A 20,166-nucleotide genomic window follows, 5' to 3' on the forward strand; every position below is an offset into this window, starting at 1 on the left:
TGTCAGATTGGTCTTTGATCATATTTGCTATGATTAGGCAATTTGAGTAAGTGTTTAAGGCTTACGGCCACACCAGTTTGAGCACGCCCAATCTCATCTGACCTTGGAAGCTAAGCAAGTTTGGGCCTGGATACTACTGAGGTGGGACCCTACCTAGGAATACCAGGTGCTGTAAGCTTTTCTTGCATCACTTTAATTTACTTTCAAGCTGACATGCTCAAATGTGAAGTGCAGTGATTAATAAAAAAAACTATCTGTTAGCACCTGGGAATAGCAGATGCTGTAAGTTTTTTTTGCATCACTTTCATTTACTCTCCAACTCACATGCCTGAATGTGAAGTGCAGTGATTCATCAAAAAACTATCTGTTAGCACCTTGGACTACGAGATGCTGTAAGCTTCTCTTGCATCACTTTAATTTACTGTCAAGATGACATGCTAAGATGTGAAATGCAGTGATTAAAAAAACTATCTGTTAGCACCTGGGAATAGCAGATGCTGTAAGTTTTTTTTGCATCACTTTACTTTAATCTGCAACTGACAAGCTTGTATGTGAAGTGTACAGATTAAATAGAAATATTTTAGTACCAGGGAATAGCAGGTGCTGTAAGATTGCATTGCATCCCTTTAATTTATGTTCAAGCTATCATGTTCAAATTTGAAGTGCAGTGAATAATTAGTGCCTCCGTATACCAGCTCCGTATTGTAAGCTTTTATTGCATCATTTAATTACATTCAAGATAACATTCTAGAATGTCAAGTGCAGGGATTAATAAAAAAAATTGTCAGATTGGTCTTTGATCATATTTGCTATGATTAGGCAATTTGAGTAAGAGTATAAGGCTTACGGCCACACCAGCTTGAGAACGCCCAATCTCATCTGACCTTGGAAGCTAAGCAAGTTTGGGCCTGTATAGTACTGAGGTGGGACCCTACCTAGGAATACCAGGTGCTGTAAGCTTTTCTTGCATCACTTTAATTTACTTTCAAGCTGACATGCTCAAATGTGAAGTGCAGTGATTAATAAAAAAAACTATCTGTTAGCACCTGGGAATAGCCGATGCTGTAAGTTTTTTTTGCATCACTTTCATTTACTCTCCAACTCACATGCCTGAATGTGAAGTGCAGTGATTCATCAAAAAACTGTCTGTTAGTGCCTCCGTATACCAGATGTTGTAAGCTTTTATTGCATCATTTAATTTACATTCAAGATAACATTCTAGAATGTCAATTGCAGGGATTAATAAAAAAAATTGTCAGATTGGTCTTTGATCATATTTGCTATGATTAGACAATTTGAGTAAGTGTTTAAGGCTTACGGCCATACCAGCTTGAGAATGCCCAATCTCATCTGACCTTGGAAGCTAAGCAAGTTTGGGCCTGGATAGTACTGAGGTGGGACCCTACCTATGTATACCAGGTGCTGTAAGCTTTTCTTGCATCACTTTAATTTACTTTCAAGCTGACATGCTCAAATGTGAAGTGCAATGATTAATAAAAAAAACTATCTGTTAGCACCTGGGAATAGCAGATGCTGTAAGTTTTTTTTGCATCACTTTCATTTACTCTACAACTCACATGCCTGAATGTGAAGTGCAGTAAATCATCAAAAAACTGTCTGTTAGCACCTTGGACTACGAGATGCTGTAAGCTTCTCTTGCATCACTTTAATTTACTGTCAAGATGACATGCTCAAATGTGAAGTGCAGTGATTAATAAAAAAAACTATCTGTTAGCACCTGGGAATAGCCGACGCTGTAAGTTTTTTTTGCATCACTTTCATTTACTCTCCAACTCACATGCCTGAATGTGAAGTGCAGTGATTCATCAAAAACGATCTGTTAGCACCTTGGACTACGAGATGCTGTAAGCTTCTCTTGAATCACTTTAATTTACTGTCAAGATGACATGCTAGGATGTGAAATGCAGTGATTAATTAAAAAAACTATCTGTTAGCACCTGGGAATAGCAGATGCTGTAAGTTTTTGTTGCATCACTTTACTTTAATCTGCAACTGACAAGCTTGTATGTGAAGTGTACAGATTAAATAGAAATATTTTAGTACCAGGGAATAGCAGGTGCTGTAAGATTGCATTGCATCCCTTTAATTTATGTTCAAGCTATCATGTTCAAATTTGAAGTGCAGTGAATAATTAGTGCCTCCGTATACCAGCTCCGTATTGTAAGCTTTTATTGCATCATTTAATTACATTCAAGATAACATTCTAGAATGTCAAGTGCAGGGATTAATAAAAAAAATTGTCAGATTGGTCTTTGATCATATTTGCTATGATTAGGCAATTTGAGTAAGAGTATAAGGCTTACGGCCACACCAGCTTGAGAACGCCCAATCTCATCTGACCTTGGAAGCTAAGCAAGTTTGGGCCTGTATAGTACTGAGGTGGGACCCTACCTAGGAATACCAGGTGCTGTAAGCTTTTCTTGCATCACTTTAATTTACTTTCAAGCTGACATGCTCAAATGTGAAGTGCAGTGATTAATAAAAAAAACTATCTTTTAGCACCTGGGAATAGCCGATGCTGTAAGTTTTTTTTGCATCACTTTCATTTACTCTCCAACTCACATGCCTGAATGTGAAGTGCAGTGATTCATCAAAAAACTATCTGTTAGCACCTTGGACTACGAGATGCTGTAAGCTTCTCTTGCATCACTTTAATTTACTGTCAAGATGACATGCTAAGATGTGAAATGCAGTGATTAATTAAAAAAACTATCTGTTAGCACCTGGGAATAGCAGATGCTGTAAGTTTTTGTTGCATCACTTTACTTTAATCTGCAACTGACAAGCTTGTATGTGAAGTGTACAGATTAAATAGAAATATTTTAGTACCAGGGAATAGCAGGTGCTGTAAGATTGCATTGCATCCCTTTAATTTATGTTCAAGCTATCATGTTCAAATTTGAAGTGCAGTGAATAATTAACTCAAACTAGCTGTTAGCACCTGGGAATAGCAGATGCTGTAAGTTTTTTTTGCATCACTTTCATTTACTCTCCAACTCACATGCCTGAATGTGAAGTGCAGTGATTCATCAAAAAACTGTCTGTTAGTGCCTCTGTATACCAGATGTTGTAAGCTTTTATTGCATCATTTAATTTACATTCAAGATAACAATCTAGAATGTCAAGTGCAGGGATTAATAAAAAAATTTGTCAGATTGGTCTTTGATCATATTTGCTATGATTAGGAAATTTGAGTAAGTGTTTAAGGCTTACGGCCACACCAACTTGAGAACGTCCAATTGCATCTGACCTTGGAAGCTAAGCAAGTTTGGGCCTGGATAGTACTGAGGTGGGACCCTACCTAGGAATACCAGGTGCTGTAAGCTTTTCTTGCATCACTTTAATTTACTTTCAAGCTGACATGCTCAAATGTGAAGTGCAGTGATTAATAAAAAAAACTATCTGTTAGCACCTGGGAATAGCCGATGCTGTAAGTTTTTTTTGCATCACTTTCATTTACTCTCCAACTCACATGCCTGAATGTGAAGTGCAGTGATTCATCAAAAACTATCTGTTAGCACCTTGGACTACGAGATGCTGTAAGCTTCTCTTGAATCACTTTAATTTACTGTCAAGATGACATGCTAGGATGTGAAATGCAGTGATTAATTAAAAAAACTATCTGTTAGCACCTGGGAATAGCAGATGCTGTAAGTTTTTGTTGCATCACTTTACTTTAATCTGCAACTGACAAGCTTGTATGTGAAGTGTACAGATTAAATAGCAATATTTTAGTACCAGGGAATAGCAGGTGCTGTAAGATTGTATTGCATCCCTTTAATTTATGTTCAAGCTATCATGTTCAAATTTGAAGTGCAGTGAATAATTAGTGCCTCCGTATACCAGCTCCGTATTGTAAGCTTTTATTGCATCATTTAATTACATTCAAGATAACATTCTAGAATGTCAAGTGCAGGGATTAATAAAAAAAATTGTCAGATTGGTCTTTGATCATATTTGCTATGATTAGGCAATTTGAGCAAGAGTATAAGGCTTAGGGCCACACCAGCTTGAGAACGCCCAATCTCATCTGACCTTGGAAGCTAAGCAAGTTTGGGCCTGTATAGTACTGAGGTGGGACCCTACCTAGGAATACCAGGTGCTGTAAGCTTTTCTTGCATCACTTTAATTTACTTTCAAGCTGACATGCTCAAATGTGAAGTGCAGTGATTAATAAAAAAAACTATCTGTTAGCACCTGGGAATAGCAGATGCTTTAATTTTTTTTGCATCACTTTCATTTACTCTCCAACTCACATGCCTGAATGTGAAGTGCAGTGATTCATCAAAAAACTATCTGTTAGCACCTTGGACTACGAGATGCTGTAAGCTTCTCTTGCATCACTTTAATTTACTGTCAAGATGACATGCTAAGATGTGAAATGCAGTGATTAATTAAAAAAACTATCTGTTAGCACCTGGGAATAGCAGATGCTGTAAGTTTTTGTTGCATCACTTTACTTTAATCTGCAACTGACAAGCTTGTATGTGAAGTGTACAGATTAAATAGAAATATTTTAGTACCAGGGAATAGCAGGTGCTGTAAGATTGCATTGCATCCCTTTAATTTATGTTCAAGCTATCATGTTCAAATTTGAAGTGCAGTGAATAATTAACTCAAACTAGCTGTTAGCACCTGGGAATAGCAGATGCTGTAAGTTTTTTTTGCATCACTTTCATTTACTCTCCAACTCACATGCCTGAATGTGAAGTGCAGTGATTCATCAAAAAACTGTCTGTTAGTGCCTCTGTATACCAGATGTTGTAAGCTTTTATTGCATCATTTAATTTACATTCAAGATAACAATCTAGAATGTCAAGTGCAGGGATTAATAAAAAAATTTGTCAGATTGGTCTTTGATCATATTTGCTATGATTAGGAAATTTGAGTAAGTGTTTAAGGCTTACGGCCACACCAACTTGAGAACGTCCAATTGCATCTGACCTTGGAAGCTAAGCAAGTTTGGGCCTGGATAGTACTGAGGTGGGACCCTACCTAGGAATACCAGGTGCTGTAAGCTTTTCTTGCATCACTTTAATTTACTTTCAAGCTGACATGCTCAAATGTGAAGTGCAGTGATTAATAAAAAAAACTATCTGTTAGCACCTGGGAATAGCCGATGCTGTAAGTTTTTTTTGCATCACTTTCATTTACTCTCCAACTCACATGCCTGAATGTGAAGTGCAGTGATTCATCAAAAACTATCTGTTAGCACCTTGGACTACGAGATGCTGTAAGCTTCTCTTGAATCACTTTAATTTACTGTCAAGATGACATGCTAGGATGTGAAATGCAGTGATTAATTAAAAAAACTATCTGTTAGCACCTGGGAATAGCAGATGCTGTAAGTTTTTGTTGCATCACTTTACTTTAATCTGCAACTGACAAGCTTGTATGTGAAGTGTACAGATTAAATAGAAATATTTTAGTACCAGGGAATAGCAGGTGCTGTAAGATTGTATTGCATCCCTTTAATTTATGTTCAAGCTATCATGTTCAAATTTGAAGTGCAGTGAATAATTAGTGCCTCCGTATACCAGCTCCGTATTGTAAGCTTTTATTGCATCATTTAATTACATTCAAGATAACATTCTAGAATGTCAAGTGCAGGGATTAATAAAAAAAATTGTCAGATTGGTCTTTGATCATATTTGCTATGATTAGGCAATTTGAGCAAGAGTATAAGGCTTAGGGCCACACCAGCTTGAGAACGCCCAATCTCATCTGACCTTGGAAGCTAAGCAAGTTTGGGCCTGTATAGTACTGAGGTGGGACCCTACCTAGGAATACCAGGTGCTGTAAGCTTTTCTTGCATCACTTTAATTTACTTTCAAGCTGACATGCTCAAATGTGAAGTGCAGTGATTAATAAAAAAAACTATCTGTTAGCACCTGGGAATAGCAGATGCTTTAAGTTTTTTTTGCATCACTTTCATTTACTCTCCAACTCACATGCCTGAATGTGAAGTGCAGTGATTCATCAAAAAACTATCTGTTAGCACCTTGGACTACGAGATGCTGTAAGCTTCTCTTGCATCACTTTAATTTACTGTCAAGATGACATGCTAAGATGTGAAATGCAGTGATTAATTAAAAAAACTATCTGTTAGCACCTGGGAATAGCAGATGCTGTAAGTTTTTGTTGCATCACTTTACTTTAATCTGCAACTGACAAGCTTGTATGTGAAGTGTACAGATTAAATAGAAATATTTTAGTACCAGGGAATAGCAGGTGCTGTAAGATTGCATTGCATCCCTTTAATTTATGTTCAAGCTATCATGTTCAAATTTGAAGTGCAGTGAATAATTAACTCAAACTAGCTGTTAGCACCTGGGAATAGCAGATGCTGTAAGTTTTTTTTGCATCACTTTCATTTACTCTCCAACTCACATGCCTGAATGTGAAGTGCAGTGATTCATCAAAAAACTGTCTGTTAGTGCCTCTGTATACCAGATGTTGTAAGCTTTTATTGCATCATTTAATTTACATTCAAGATAACATTCTAGAACGTCAAGTGCAGGGATTAATAAAAAAAATTGTCAGATTGGTCTTTGATCATATTTGCTATGATTAGGCAATTTGAGTAAGTGTTTAAGGCTTACGGCCACACCAGTTTGAGCACGCCCAATCTCATCTGACCTTGGAAGCTAAGCAAGTTTGGGCCTGGATACTACTGAGGTGGGACCCTACCTAGGAATACCAGGTGCTGTAAGCTTTTCTTGCATCACTTTAATTTACTTTCAAGCTGACATGCTCAAATGTGAAGTGCAGTGATTAATAAAAAAAACTATCTGTTAGCACCTGGGAATAGCAGATGCTGTAAGTTTTTTTTGCATCACTTTCATTTACTCTCCAACTCACATGCCTGAATGTGAAGTGCAGTGATTCATCAAAAAACTATCTGTTAGCACCTTGGACTACGAGATGCTGTAAGCTTCTCTTGCATCACTTTAATTTACTGTCAAGATGACATGCTAAGATGTGAAATGCAGTGATTAAAAAAACTATCTGTTAGCACCTGGGAATAGCAGATGCTGTAAGTTTTTGTTGCATCACTTTACTTTAATCTGCAACTGACAAGCTTGTATGTGAAGTGTACAGATTAAATAGAAATATTTTAGTACCAGGGAATAGCAGGTGCTGTAAGATTGCATTGCATCCCTTTAATTTATGTTCAAGCTATCATGTTCAAATTTGAAGTGCAGTGAATAATTAGTGCCTCCGTATACCAGCTCCGTATTGTAAGCTTTTATTGCATCATTTAATTACATTCAAGATAACATTCTAGAATGTCAAGTGCAGGGATTAATAAAAAAAATTGTCAGATTGGTCTTTGATCATATTTGCTATGATTAGGCAATTTGAGTAAGAGTATAAGGCTTACGGCCACACCAGCTTGAGAACGCCCAATCTCATCTGACCTTGGAAGCTAAGCAAGTTTGGGCCTGTATAGTACTGAGGTGGGACCCTACCTAGGAATACCAGGTGCTGTAAGCTTTTCTTGCATCACTTTAATTTACTTTCAAGCTGACATGCTCAAATGTGAAGTGCAGTGATTAATAAAAAAAACTATCTGTTAGCACCTGGGAATAGCCGATGCTGTAAGTTTTTTTTGCATCACTTTCATTTACTCTCCAACTCACATGCCTGAATGTGAAGTGCAGTGATTCATCAAAAAACTATCTGTTAGCACCTTGGACTACGAGATGCTGTAAGCTTCTCTTGCATCACTTTAATTTACTGTCAAGATGACATGCTAAGATGTGAAATGCAGTGATTAATTAAAAAAACTATCTGTTAGCACCTGGGAATAGCAGATGCTGTAAGTTTTTGTTGCATCACTTTACTTTAATCTGCAACTGACAAGCTTGTATGTGAAGTGTACAGATTAAATAGAAATATTTTAGTACCAGGGAATAGCAGGTGCTGTAAGATTGCACTGCATCCCTTTAATTTATGTTCAAGCTATCATGTTCAAATTTGAAGTGCAGTGAATAATTAACTCAAACTAGCTGTTAGCACCTGGGAATAGCAGATGCTGTAAGTTTTTTTTGCATCACTTTCATTTACTCTCCAACTCACATGCCTGAATGTGAAGTGCAGTGATTCATCAAAAAACTGTCTGTTAGTTCCTCCGTATACCAGATGTTGTAAGCTTTTATTGCATCATTTAATTTACATTCAAGATAACATTCTAGAATGTCAATTGCAGGGATTAATAAAAAAAATTGTCAGATTGGTCTTTGATCATATTTGCTATGATTAGGCAATTTGAGTAAGTGTTTAAGGCTTACGGCCACACCAGTTTGAGAATGCCCAATCTCATCTGACCTTGGAAGCTAAGCAAGTTTGGGCCTGGATAGTACTGAGGTGGGATCCTACCTAGGAATACCAGGTGCTGTAAGCTTTTCTTGCATCACATTAATTTACTTTCAAGCTGACATGCTCAAATGTGAAGTGCAGTGATTAATAAAAAAAACCATCTGTTAGCACCTGGGAATAGCAGATGCTGTAAGTTTTTTTTGCATCACTTTCATTTACTCTCCAACTCACATGCCTGAATGTGAAGTGCAGTGATTCATCAAAAAACTGTCTGTTAGTGCCTCCGTATACCAGATGTTGTAAGCTTTTATTGCATCATTTAATTTACATTCAAGATAACATTCTAGAATGTCAAGTGCAGGGATTAATAAAAAAAATTGTCAGATTGGTCTTTGATCATATTTGCTATGATTAGGCAATTTGCGTAAGCGTATAAGGCTTACGGCCACACCATCTTGAGAACGCCCAATCTCATCTGACCTTGGAAACTAACCAAGTTTGGGCCTGGATAGTACTGAGGTGGGACCCTACCTAGGAATACCAGGTGCTGTAAGCTTTTCTTGCATCACTTTAATTTACTTTCAAGCTGACATGCTCAAATGTGAAGTGCAGTGATTAATAAAAAAAACTATCTGTTAGCACCTGGGAATAGCAGATGCTGTAAGTTTTTTTTGCATCACTTTCATTTACTCTCCAACTCACATGCCTGAATGTGAAGTGCAGTGATTCATCAAAAAACTATCTGTTAGCACCTTGGACTACGAGATGCTGTAAGCTTCTCTTGCATCACTTTAATTTACTGTCAAGATGACATGCTAAGATGTGAAATGCAGTGATTAAAAAAACTATCTGTTAGCACCTGGGAATAGCAGATGCTGTAAGTTTTTGTTGCATCACTTTACTTTAATCTGCAACTGACAAGCTTGTATGTGAAGTGTACAGATTAAATAGAAATATTTTAGTACCAGGGAATAGCAGGTGCTGTAAGATTGCATTGCATCCCTTTAATTTATGTTCAAGCTATCATGTTCAAATTTGAAGTGCAGTGAATAATTAGTGCCTCCGTATACCAGCTCCGTATTGTAAGCTTTTATTGCATCATTTAATTACATTCAAGATAACATTCTAGAATGTCAAGTGCAGGGATTAATAAAAAAAATTGTCAGATTGGTCTTTGATCATATTTGCTATGATTAGGCAATTTGAGTAAGAGTATAAGGCTTACGGCCACACCAGCTTGAGAACGCCCAATCTCATCTGACCTTGGAAGCTAAGCAAGTTTGGGCCTGTATAGTACTGAGGTGGGACCCTACCTAGGAATACCAGGTGCTGTAAGCTTTTCTTGCATCACTTTAATTTACTTTCAAGCTGACATGCTCAAATGTGAAGTGCAGTGATTAATAAAAAAAATTATCTGTTAGCACCTGGGAATAGCCGATGCTGTAAGTTTTTTTTGCATCACTTTCATTTACTCTCCAACTCACATGCCTGAATGTGAAGTGCAGTGATTCATCAAAAAACTATCTGTTAGCACCTTGGACTACGAGATGCTGTAAGCTTCTCTTGCATCACTTTAATTTACTGTCAAGATGACATGCTAAGATGTGAAATGCAGTGATTAATTAAAAAAACTATCTGTTAGCACCTGGGAATAGCAGATGCTGTAAGTTTTTGTTGCATCACTTTACTTTAATCTGCAACTGACAAGCTTGTATGTGAAGTGTACAGATTAAATAGAAATATTTTAGTACCAGGGAATAGCAGGTGCTGTAAGATTGCATTGCATCCCTTTAATTTATGTTCAAGCTATCATGTTCAAATTTGAAGTGCAGTGAATAATTAACTCAAACTAGCTGTTAGCACCTGGGAATAGCAGATGCTGTAAGTTTTTTTTGCATCACTTTCATTTACTCTCCAACTCACATGCCTGAATGTGAAGTGCAGTGATTCATCAAAAAACTGTCTGTTAGTGCCTCCGTATACCAGATGTTGTAAGCTTTTATTGCATCATTTAATTTACATTCAAGATAACATTCTAGAATGTCAATTGCAGGGATTAATAAAAAAAATTGTCAGATTGGTCTTTGATCATATTTGCTATGATTAGGCAATTTGAGTAAGTGTTTAAGGCTTACGGCCATACCAGCTTGAGAATGCCCAATCTCATCTGACCTTGGAAGCTAAGCAAGTTTGGTCCTGGATAGTACTGAGGTGGGACCCTACCTATGTATACCAGGTGCTGTAAGCTTTTCTTGCATCACTTTAATTTACTTTCAAGCTGACATGCTCAAATGTGAAGTGCAATGATTAATAAAAAAAACTATCTGTTAGCACCTGGGAATAGCAGATGCTGTAAGTTTTTTTTGCATCACTTTCATTTACTCTCCAACTCACATGCCTGAATGTGAAGTGCAGTAAATCATCAAAAAACTGTCTGTTAGCACCTTGGACTACGAGATGCTGTAAGCTTCTCTTGCATCACTTTAATTTACTGTCAAGATGACATGCTAAGATGTGAAATGCAGTGATTAATTAAAAAAACTATCTGTTAGCACCTGGGAATAGCAGATGCTGTAAGTTTTTGTTGCATCACTTTACTTTAATCTGCAACTGACAAGCTTGTATGTGAAGTGTACAGATTAAATAGAAATATTTTAGTACCAGGGAATAGCAGGTGCTGTAAGATTGTTTGCATCCCTTTAATTTATGTTCAAGCTATCATGTTCAAATTTGAAGTGCAGTGAATAATTAGTGCCTCCGTATACCAGCTCCGTATTGTAAGCTTTTATTGCATCATTTAATTACATTCAAGATAACATTCTAGAATGTCAAGTGCAGGGATTAATAAAAAAAATTGTCAGATTGGTCTTTGATCATATTTGCTATGATTAGGCAATTTGAGTAAGCATATAAGGCTTACAGCCACACCAGCTTGAGAACGCCCAATCTCATCTGACCTTGGAAGCTAAGCAAGTTTGGACCTGGATAGTACTGAGGTGGGACCCTACCTAGGAATACCAGGTGCTGTAAGCTTTTCTTGCATCATTTTAATTTACTTTCAAGCTGACATGCTCAAATGTGAAGTGCAGTGATTAATAAAAAAAACTATCTGTTAGCACCTGGGAATAGCCGATGCCGTAAGTTTTTTTTTGCATCACTTTCATTTACTCTCCAACTCACTTGCCTGAATGTGAAGTGCAGTGATTCATCAAAAAACTGTCTGTTAGTGCCTCCGTATACCAGATGTTGTAAGCTTTTATTGCATCATTTAATTTACATTCAAGATAACATTCTAGAATGTCAATTGCAGGGATTAATAAAAAAAATTGTCAGATTGGTCTTTGATCATATTTGCTATGATTAGGCAATTTGAGTAAGTGTTTAAGGCTTACGGCCACACCAGCTTGAGAATGCCCAATCTCATCTGACCTTGGAAGCTAAGTAAGTTTGGGCCTGGATAGTACTGAGGTGGGACCCTACCTATGTATACCAGGTGCTGTAAGCTTTTCTTGCATCACTTTAATTTACTTTCAAGCTGACATGCTCAAATGTGAAGTGCAATGATTAATAAAAAACACTATCTGTTAGCACCTGGGAATAGCAGATGCTGTAAGTTTTTTTTGCATCACTTTCATTTACTCTCCAACTCACATGCCTGAATGTGAAGTGCAGTAAATCATCAAAAAACTGTCTGTTAGCACCTTGGACTACGAGATGCTGTAAGCTTCTCTTGCATCACTTTAATTTACTGTCAAGATGACATGCTAAGATGTGAAATGCAGTGATTAATTAAAAAAAAAATCTGTTAGCACCTGGGAATAGCAGATGCTGTAAGTTTTTGTTGCATCACTTTACTTTAATCTGCAACTGACAAGCTTGTATGTGAAGTGTACAGATTAAATAGAAATATTTTAGTACCAGGGAATAGCAGGTGCTGTAAGATTGTATTGCATCCCTTTAATTTATGTTCAAGCTATCATGTTCAAATTTGAAGTGCAGTGAATAATTAACTCAACCTATCTGTTAGCACCTGGGAATAGCAGATGCTGTACGTTTTTTTTGCATCACTTTCATTTACTCTCCAACTCACATGCCTGAATGTGAAGTGCAGTGATTCATCAAAAAACTGTCTGTTAGTGCCTCCGTATACCAGATGTTGTAAGCTTTTATTGCATCATTTAATTTACATTCAAGATAACAATCTAGAATGTCAAGTGCAGGGATTAATAAAAAAAATTGTCAGATTGGTCTTTGATCATATTTGCTATGATTAGGAAATTTGAGTAAGTGTTTAAGGCTTACGGCCACACCAACTTGAGAACGCCCAATGGCATCTGACCTTGGAAGCTAAGCAAGTTTGGGCCTGGATAGTACTGAGGTGGGACCCTACCTAGGAATACCAGGTGCTGTAAGCTTTTCTTGCATCACTTTAATTTACTTTCAAGCTGACATGCTCAAATGTGAAGTGCAGTGATTAATAAAAAAATCTATCTGTTAGCACCTGGGAATAGCCGATGCTGTAAGTTTTTTTTGCATCACTTTCATTTACTCTCCAACTCACATGCCTGAATGTGAAGTGCAGTGATTCATCAAAAAACTATATGTTAGCACCTTGGACTACGAGATGCTGTAAGCTTCTCTTGCATCACTTTAATTTACTGTGAAGATGACATGCTAGGATGTGAAATGCAGTGATTAATTAAAAAAACTATCTGTTAGCACCTTGGAATAGCAGATGCTGTAAGTTTTTGTTGCATCACTTTACTTTAATCTGCAACTGACAAGCTTGTATGTGAAGTGTACAGATTAAATAGAAATATTTTAGTACCAGGGAATAGCAGGTGCTGTAAGATTGTTTGCATCCCTTTAATTTATGTTCAAGCTATCATGTTCAAATTTGAAGTGCAGTGAATAATTAGTGCCTCCGTATACCAGCTCCGTATTGTAAGCTTTTATTGCATCATTTAATTACATTCAAGATAACATTCTAGAATGTCAAGTGCAGGGATTAATAAAAAAAATTGTCAGATTGGTCTTTGATCATATTTGCTATGATTAGGCAATTTGAGTAAGCGTATAAGGCTTACAGCCACACCAGCTTGAGAACGCCCAATCTCATCTGACCTTGGAAGCTAAGCAAGTTTGGACCTGGATAGTACTGAGGTGGGACCCTACCTAGGAATACCAGGTGCTGTAAGCTTTTCTTGCATCACTTTAATTTACTTTCAAGCTGACATGCTCAAATGTGAAGTGCAGTGATTAATAAAAAAAACTATCTGTTAGCACCTGGGAATAGCAGATGCTGTAAGTTTTTGTTGCATCACTTTACTTTAATCTGCAACTGACAAGCTTGTATGTGAAGTGTACAGATTAAATAGAAATATTTTAGTACCAGGGAATAGCAGGTGCTGTAAGATTGTATTGCATCCCTTTAATTTATGTTCAAGCTATCATGTTCAAATTTGAAGTGCAGTGAATAATTAGTGCCTCCGTATACCAGCTCCGAATTGTAAGCTTTTATTGCATCATTTAATTACATTAAAGATAACATTCTAGAATGTCAAGTGCAGGGATTAATAAAAAAAATTGTCAGATTGGTCTTTGATCATATTTGCTATGATTAGGCAATTTGAGTAAGCGTATAAGGCTTACGGCCACACCAGCTTGAGAACGCCCAATCTCATCTGACCTTGGAAGCTAAGCAAGTTTGGGCCTGTATAGTACTGAGGTGGGACCCTACCTAGGAATACCAGGTGCTGTAAGCTTTTCTTGCATCACTTTAATTTACTTTCAAGCTGACATGCTCAAATGTGAAGTGCAGTGATTAATAAAAAAAACTATCTGTTAGCACCTGGGAATAGCCGATGCTGTAAGTTTTTTTTGCATCACTTTCATTTACTCTCCAACTCACATGCCTGAATGTGAAGTGCAGTGATTCATCAAAAAACTATCTGTTAGCACCTTGGACTACGAGATGCTGTAAGCTTCTCTTGCATAACTTTAATTTACTGTCAAGATGACATGCTAAGATGTGAAATGCAGTGATTAATTAAAAAAACTATCTGTTAGCACCTGGGAATAGCAGATGCTGTAAGTTTTTGTTGCATCACTTTACTTTAATCTGCAACTGACAAGCTTGTATGTGAAGTGTACGGATTAAATAGAAATATTTTAGTACCAGGGAATAGCAGGTGCTGTAAGATTGTTTGCATACCTTTAATTTATGTTCAAGCTATCATGTTCAAATTTGAAGTGCAGTGAATAATTAGTGCCTCCGTATACCAGCTCCGTATTGTAAGCTTTTATTGCATCATTTAATTACATTCAAGATAACATTCTAGAATGTCAAGTGCAGGGATTAATAAAAAAAATTGTCAGATTGGTCTTTGATCATATTTGCTATGATTAGGCAATTTGAGTAAGCGTATAAGGCTTACAGCCACACCAGCTTGAGAACGCCCAATCTCATCTGACCTTGGAAGCTAAGCAAGTTTGGACCTGGATAGTACTGAGGTGGGACCCTACCTAGGAATACCAGGTGCTGTAAGCTTTTCTTGCATCACTTTAATTTACTTTCAAGCTGACATGCTCAAATGTGAAGTGCAGTGATTAATAAAAAAAACTATCTGTTAGCACCTGGGAATAGCAGATGCTGTAAGTTTTTGTTGCATCACTTTACTTTAATCTGCAACTGACAAGCTTGTATGTGAAGTGTACAGATTAAATAGAAATATTTTAGTACCAGGGAATAGCAGGTGCTGTAAGATTGTATTGCATCCCTTTAATTTATGTTCAAGCTATCATGTTCAAATTTGAAGTGCAGTGAATAATTAGTGCCTCCGTATACCAGCTCCGAATTGTAAGCTTTTATTGCATCATTTAATTACATTAAAGATAACATTCTAGAATGTCAAGTGCAGGGATTAATAAAAAAAATTGTCAGATTGGTCTTTGATCATATTTGCTATGATTAGGCAATTTGAGTAAGCGTATAAGGCTTACGGCCACACCAGCTTGAGAACGCCCAATCTCATCTGACCTTGGAAGCTAAGCAAGTTTGGGCCTGTATAGTACTGAGGTGGGACCCTACCTAGGAATACCAGGTGCTGTAAGCTTTTCTTGCATCACTTTAATTTACTTTCAAGCTGACATGCTCAAATGTGAAGTGCAGTGATTAATAAAAAAAACTATCTGTTAGCACCTGGGAATAGCCGATGCTGTAAGTTTTTTTTGCATCACTTTCATTTACTCTCCAACTCACATGCCTGAATGTGAAGTGCAGTGATTCATCAAAAAACTATCTGTTAGCACCTTGGACTACGAGATGCTGTAAGCTTCTCTTGCATAACTTTAATTTACTGTCAAGATGACATGCTAAGATGTGAAATGCAGTGATTAATTAAAAAAACTATCTGTTAGCACCTGGGAATAGCAGATGCTGTAAGTTTTTGTTGCATCACTTTACTTTAATCTGCAACTGACAAGCTTGTATGTGAAGTGTACGGATTAAATAGAAATATTTTAGTACCAGGGAATAGCAGGTGCTGTAAGATTGTTTGCATACCTTTAATTTATGTTCAAGCTATCATGTTCAAATTTGAAGTGCAGTGAATAATTAGTGCCTCCGTATACCAGCTCCGTATTGTAAGCTTTTATTGCATCATTTAATTACATTCAAGATAACATTCTAGAATGTCAAGTGCAGGGATTAATAAAAAAAATTGTCAGATTGGTCTTTGATCATATTTGCTATGATTAGGCAATTTGAGTAAGCGTATAAGGCTTACAGCCACACCAGCTTGAGAACGCCCAATCTCATCTGACCTTGGAAGCTAAGCAAGTTTGGACCTGGATAGTACTGAGGTGGGACCCTACCTAGGAATACCAGGTGCTGTAAGCTTTTCTTGCATCACTTTAATTTACTTTCAAGCTGACATGCTCAAATGTGAAGTGCAGTGATTAATAAAAAAAACTATCTGTTAGCACCTGGGAATAGCCGATGCTGTAAGTTTTTTTTGCATCACCTTCATTTACTCTCGAACTCACATGCCTGAATGTGAAGTGCAGTGATTCATCAAAAAACTGTCTGTTAGTGCCTCCGTATACCAGATGTTGTAAGCTTTTATTGCATCATTTAATTTACATTCAAGATAACATTCTAAAATGTCAATTGCAGGGATTAATAAAAAAAATTGTCAGATTGGTCTTTGATCATATTTGCTATGATTAGGCAATTTGAGTAAGTGTTCAAGGCTTACGGCCACACCAGCTTGAGAATGCCCAATCTCATCTGACCTTGGAAGCTAAGTAAGTTTGGGCCTGGATAGTACTGACGTGGGACCCTACCTATGTATACCAGGTGCTGTAAGCTTTTCTTGCATCACTTTAATTTACTTTCAAGCTGACATGCTCAAATGTGAAGTGCAATGATTAATAAAAAAAACTATCTGTTAGCACCTGGGAATAGCAGATGCTGTAAGTTTTTTTTGCATCACTTTCATTTACTCTCCAACTCACATGCCTGAATGTGAAGTGCAGTAAATCATCAAAAAACTGTCTGTTAGCACCTTGGACTACGAGATGCTGTAAGCTTCTCTTGCATCACTTTAATTTACTGTCAAGATGACATGCTAAGATGTGAAATGCAGTGATTAATTAAAAAAACTATCTGTTAGCACCTGGGAATAGCAGATGCTGTAAGTTTTTGTTGCATCACTTTACATTAATCTGCAACTGACAAGCTTGTATGTGAAGTGTACAGATTAAATAGAAATATTTTAGTACCAGGGAATAGCAGGTGCTGTAAGATTGTATTGCATCCCTTTAATTTATGTTCAAGCTATCATGTTCAAATTTGAAGTGCAGTGAATAATTAACTCAAACTATCTGTTAGCACGTGGGAATAGCAGATGCTGTAAGTTTTTTTTGCATCACTTTCATTTACTCTCCAACTCACATGCCTGAATGTGAAGTGCAGTGATTCATCAAAAAACTATATGTTAGCACCTTGGACTACGAGATGCTGTAAGCTTCTCTTGCATCACTTTAATTTACTGTCAAGATGACATGCTAGGATGTGAAATGCAGTGATTAATTAAAAAAACTATCTGTTAGCACCTGGGAATAGCAGATGCTGTAAGTTTTTGTTGCATCACTTTACTTTAATCTGCAACTGACAAGCTTGTATGTGAAGTGTACAGATTAAATAGAAATATTTTAGTACCAGGGAATAGCAGGTGCTGTAAGATTGTATTGCATCCCTTTAATTTATGTTCAAGCTATCATGTTCAAATTTGAAGTGCAGTGAATAATTAGTGCCTCCGTATACCAGCTCCGTATTGTAAGCTTTTATTGCATCATTTAATTACATTAAAGATAACATTCTAGAATGTCAAGTGCAGGGATTAATAAAAAAAATTGTCAGATTGGTCTTTGATCATATTTGCTATGATTAGGCAATTTGAGTAAGCGTATAAGGCTTACGGCCACACCAGCTTGAGAACGCCCAATCTCATCTGACCTTGGAAGCTAAGCAAGTTTGGGCCTGGATAGTACTGAGGTGGGACCCTACCTAGGAATACCAGGTGCTGTAAGCTTTTCTTGCATCACTTTAATTTACTTTCAAGCTGACATGCTAGGATGTGAAATGCAGTGATTAATTAAAAAAACTATCTGTTAGCACCTGGGAATAGCAGATGCTGTAAATTTTTGTTGCATCACTTTACTTTAATCTGCAACTGACAAGCTTGTATGTGAAGTGTACAGATTAAATAGAAATATTTTAGTACCAGGGAATAGCAGGTGCTGTAAGATTGTTTGCATCCCTTTAATTTATTTTCAAGCTATCATGTTCAAATTTGAAGTGCAGTGAATAATTAACTCAAACTATCTGTTAGCACCTGGGAATAGCAGATGATGTAATTTTTTTTGCATCACTTTCATTTACTCTCCAACTCACATGCCTGAATGTGAAGTGCAGTGATTCATCAAAAAAACTGTCTGTTAGTGCCTCCGTATACAAGATGTTGTAAGCTTTTCTTGCATCACTTTAATTTACTTTCAAGCTGACATGCTCAAATGTGAAGTGCAGTGATTAATAAAAAAAACCATCTGTTAGCACCTGGGAATAGCAGATGCTGTAAGTTTTTTTTGCATCACTTTCATTTACTCTCCAACTCACATGCCTGAATGTGAAGTGCAGTGATTCATCAAAAAACTGTCTGTTAGTGCCTCCGTATACCAGATGTTGTAAGCTTTTATTGCATCATTTAATTTACATTCAAGATAACATTCTAGAATGTCAAGTGCAGGGATTAATAAAAAAAATTGTCAGATTGGTCTTTGATCATATTTGCTAGGATTAGGCAATTTGAGTAAGTGTTTAAGGCTTACGGCCACACCAGCTTGAGAACGCCCAATCTCATCTGACCTTGAAAGCTAAGCAAGTTTGGGCCTGTATAGTACTGAGGTGGGACCCTACCTATGTATACCAGGTGCTGTAAGCTTTTCTTGCATCACTTTAATTTACTTTCAAGCTGACATGCTCAAATGTGAAGTGCAATGATTAATAAAAAAAACTATCTGTTAGCACCTGGGAATAGCAGATGCTGTAAGTTTTTTTTGCATCACTTTCATTTACTCTCCAACTCACATGCCTGAATGTGAAGTGCAGTGATTCATCAAAAAACTGTCTGTTAGTGCCTCCGTATACCAGATGTTGTAAGCTTTTATTGCATCATTTAATTTACATTCAAGATAACATTCTAGAATGTCAAGTGCAGGGATTAATAAAAAAAATTGTCAGATTGGTCTTTGATCATATTTGCTAGGATTAGGCAATTTGAGTAAGTGTTTAAGGCTTACGGCCACACCAGCTTGAGAACGCCCAATCTCATCTGACCTTGAAAGCTAAGCAAGTTTGGGCCTGGATAGTACTGAGGTGGGACCCTACCTAGGAATACCAGGTGCTGTAAGCTTTTCTTGCATCACTTTAATTTACTTTCAAGCTGACATGCTCAAATGTGAAGTGCAGTGATTAATAAAAAAAACTATCTGTTAGCACCTGGGAATAGCAGATGCTGTAAGTTTTTTTTTGCATCACTTTCATTTACTCTCCAACTCACATGCCTGAATGTGAAGTGCAGTGATTCCTCAAAAATCTATCTGTTAGCACCTTGGACTACGAGATGCTGTAAGCTTCTCTTGCATCACTTTAATTTACTTTCAAGATGACATGCTAGGATGTGAAGTGCAGTGATTAATTAAAAAAACTATCTGTTAGCACCTGGGAATAGCAAATGCTGTAAGTTTTTGTTGCATCACTTTACTTTAATCTGCAACTGACAAGCTTGTATGTGAAGTGTACAGATTAAATAGAAATATTTTAGTACCAGGGAATAGCAGGTGCTGTAAGATTGTATTGCATCCCTTTAATTTATGTTCAAGCTATCATGTTCAAATTTGAAGTGCAGTGAATAATTAACTCAAACTATCTGTTAGCACCTGGGAATAGCAGATGCTGTAAGTTTTTTTTGCATCACTTTCATTTACTCTCCAACTCACATGCCTGAATGTGAAGTGCAGTGATTCATCAAAAAACTATATGTTAGCACATTGGACTACGAGATGCTGTAAGCTTCTCTTGCATCACTTTAATTTACTGTCAAGATGACATGCTAGGATGTGAAATGCAGTGATTAATTAAAAAAACTATCTGTTAGCACCTGGGAATAGCAGATGCTGTAAGTTTTTGTTGCATCACTTTACATTAATCTGCAACTGACAAGCTTGTATGTGAAGTGTACAGATTAAATAGAAATATTT

At 36.9% G+C, this 20,166-nt stretch overlaps 1 non-coding gene and 25 pseudogenes across 1 annotated transcript; all 26 read left to right on the forward strand.

The window, feature by feature from the left end:
• The first annotated feature begins 59 nt into the window (after positions 1–59).
• Positions 60–178, forward strand: LOC145649843 (5S ribosomal RNA; annotated as a pseudogene).
• Positions 179–841: 663 nt separating this feature from the next.
• Positions 842–960, forward strand: LOC145647586 (5S ribosomal RNA; annotated as a pseudogene).
• A 352-nt stretch (positions 961–1,312) lies between these two features.
• LOC145649434 (5S ribosomal RNA) lies at positions 1,313–1,431 on the forward strand (annotated as a pseudogene).
• An 887-nt stretch (positions 1,432–2,318) lies between these two features.
• LOC145647587 (5S ribosomal RNA) lies at positions 2,319–2,437 on the forward strand (annotated as a pseudogene).
• A 791-nt stretch (positions 2,438–3,228) lies between these two features.
• LOC145649672 (5S ribosomal RNA) lies at positions 3,229–3,347 on the forward strand (annotated as a pseudogene).
• Positions 3,348–4,013: 666 nt separating this feature from the next.
• On the forward strand, positions 4,014–4,132 carry LOC145649271 (5S ribosomal RNA; annotated as a pseudogene).
• Positions 4,133–4,922: 790 nt separating this feature from the next.
• Positions 4,923–5,041, forward strand: LOC145649673 (5S ribosomal RNA; annotated as a pseudogene).
• Positions 5,042–5,707: 666 nt separating this feature from the next.
• LOC145649272 (5S ribosomal RNA) lies at positions 5,708–5,826 on the forward strand (annotated as a pseudogene).
• Positions 5,827–6,617: 791 nt separating this feature from the next.
• LOC145649844 (5S ribosomal RNA) lies at positions 6,618–6,736 on the forward strand (annotated as a pseudogene).
• Positions 6,737–7,399: 663 nt separating this feature from the next.
• LOC145647589 (5S ribosomal RNA) lies at positions 7,400–7,518 on the forward strand (annotated as a pseudogene).
• A 791-nt stretch (positions 7,519–8,309) lies between these two features.
• On the forward strand, positions 8,310–8,428 carry LOC145648217 (5S ribosomal RNA; annotated as a pseudogene).
• Positions 8,429–8,780: 352 nt separating this feature from the next.
• Positions 8,781–8,899, forward strand: LOC145650419 (5S ribosomal RNA; annotated as a pseudogene).
• A 663-nt stretch (positions 8,900–9,562) lies between these two features.
• Positions 9,563–9,681, forward strand: LOC145647590 (5S ribosomal RNA; annotated as a pseudogene).
• Positions 9,682–10,472: 791 nt separating this feature from the next.
• LOC145650566 (5S ribosomal RNA) lies at positions 10,473–10,591 on the forward strand (annotated as a pseudogene).
• Positions 10,592–11,257: 666 nt separating this feature from the next.
• On the forward strand, positions 11,258–11,376 carry LOC145647683 (5S ribosomal RNA; annotated as a pseudogene).
• Positions 11,377–11,729: 353 nt separating this feature from the next.
• On the forward strand, positions 11,730–11,848 carry LOC145650925 (5S ribosomal RNA; annotated as a pseudogene).
• Positions 11,849–12,639: 791 nt separating this feature from the next.
• On the forward strand, positions 12,640–12,758 carry LOC145649973 (5S ribosomal RNA; annotated as a pseudogene).
• A 666-nt stretch (positions 12,759–13,424) lies between these two features.
• On the forward strand, positions 13,425–13,543 carry LOC145647684 (5S ribosomal RNA; annotated as a pseudogene).
• A 446-nt stretch (positions 13,544–13,989) lies between these two features.
• On the forward strand, positions 13,990–14,108 carry LOC145647591 (5S ribosomal RNA; annotated as a pseudogene).
• Positions 14,109–14,774: 666 nt separating this feature from the next.
• Positions 14,775–14,893, forward strand: LOC145647685 (5S ribosomal RNA; annotated as a pseudogene).
• A 446-nt stretch (positions 14,894–15,339) lies between these two features.
• LOC145647592 (5S ribosomal RNA) lies at positions 15,340–15,458 on the forward strand (annotated as a pseudogene).
• Positions 15,459–16,124: 666 nt separating this feature from the next.
• On the forward strand, positions 16,125–16,243 carry LOC145647686 (5S ribosomal RNA; annotated as a pseudogene).
• Positions 16,244–16,595: 352 nt separating this feature from the next.
• On the forward strand, positions 16,596–16,714 carry LOC145644281 (5S ribosomal RNA; annotated as a pseudogene).
• Positions 16,715–17,820: 1,106 nt separating this feature from the next.
• Positions 17,821–17,939, forward strand: LOC145649526 (5S ribosomal RNA). Its single transcript, XR_014116595.1, has one exon. It is a non-coding gene; the product is annotated as a 5S ribosomal RNA (ribosomal RNA).
• A 790-nt stretch (positions 17,940–18,729) lies between these two features.
• On the forward strand, positions 18,730–18,848 carry LOC145643745 (5S ribosomal RNA; annotated as a pseudogene).
• A 352-nt stretch (positions 18,849–19,200) lies between these two features.
• On the forward strand, positions 19,201–19,319 carry LOC145647939 (5S ribosomal RNA; annotated as a pseudogene).
• The last annotated feature ends 847 nt before the right edge of the window (positions 19,320–20,166 follow it).

The sequence above is a fragment of the Electrophorus electricus genome, chromosome 13, assembly GCF_041902795.1.
Source record: "Electrophorus electricus isolate QZ-2024a chromosome 13, ASM4190279v1, whole genome shotgun sequence".
NCBI lineage: Eukaryota > Metazoa > Chordata > Actinopteri > Gymnotiformes > Gymnotidae > Electrophorus > Electrophorus electricus.